Below are 1319 nucleotides of genomic sequence, written 5' to 3' on the forward strand. Positions count from 1 at the left end.
TAACTAGTATTGTGAACAAGATTTACAGCTGGTTATGTACTGAATATAATATACAGGTGGATATTACTATAAATAGATTTTTTACAGATCTGTACAATGAACATAATATACAGATGGTTGATACTATAACAGAGTTTACAGGTGAATATGTACTATGAATATATTTACAGATGGCTATTACTATAAACAGAATTTTTGCAGATAGATATATATATATAATAAGTTAGGCTAAAATGAGCAGTATAACAATGGATCTAAAGGTAGTACAAATAAAGTTTGAGCAGAAGCTATCTGAATTAAAGTGCAGTGGAAAGTAATTGCATATTACAGTTAAAGTACGGTATTGCAGATGTATATGTAAACAATTGGTACTGTAAATAAACAGTCAGCAGTGCAAATTGAAATATCAAGGTAAGTAGTGCAAAATGCAGATATAAACAGTTGTTACTATAGTAACAGTCAGCAGTGCAGGTGAACATCATAGTAGTGCAGATAACAAAACGGAGGCAGGTGTGAGGAGGGAGAGTAGATTCTATCAGTATATGAGGGGAGTGGGATCAATGAGGATTAGTGTTTAATAAAGAGACAGCTCTGGGGAAAAACTGTTCTTTAGTCTGCTGGTCCTGGCCCGGAGGCACCTGAAACGCATGCCGGAGGGCAGGAGAGAAAGCCCTCACCTCACAGTCTGTGGGCTGGGTGAAAGGAGTCCTTAAATACAGTTAAATACAATCTGGATCTAGTCCTCAGTAACAAGTTTCAATAATTTCACTGGAGTTACCGTTATTATTGTTCTCGTCATCAATACCATATCAGTGTAAGAGTCATTCTATAATTAGGGGTACATTTCATGTCAACAAGAAGTGAAGAAATCATTGACAATCATCATGACATCATGACAAATAAATATCTTGAATCTTGAATCTTGAATTGTGCTTTTTTTGCTAAAAAAATAACTTGGTATCCTAGTATACCCCCACAATGTCTAAATTCATAAGTTGCCAAGCTAAAGCAAGATTTATTTTTTTAAATTTTAACATTGCATGTAATGACTTAATAGTGTTGAGATCGGTTAAGTTAATCCACTCTAAAAGTATCATGTGAATCACAGGTTTTTAAGAAATTACTATGTATTTACTATGTAATAACACCTGTTTGTATTTTTACCAAGCAATTCCTGTGTAATAACAATAGTTAATAAATGTTTACTAACTACACTCAATAAATGCACAAGCTATGACAATAAACCCTGCCTTCATCGTCGACCGTGTCACACTTGATGGGTAACACGGTTGACATTTCTTCCATTTTAGGCCTTTTTG

This window comes from Etheostoma spectabile, chromosome 8 (genome assembly GCF_008692095.1).
Source record: "Etheostoma spectabile isolate EspeVRDwgs_2016 chromosome 8, UIUC_Espe_1.0, whole genome shotgun sequence".
NCBI classification, from domain to species: domain Eukaryota; kingdom Metazoa; phylum Chordata; class Actinopteri; order Perciformes; family Percidae; genus Etheostoma; species Etheostoma spectabile.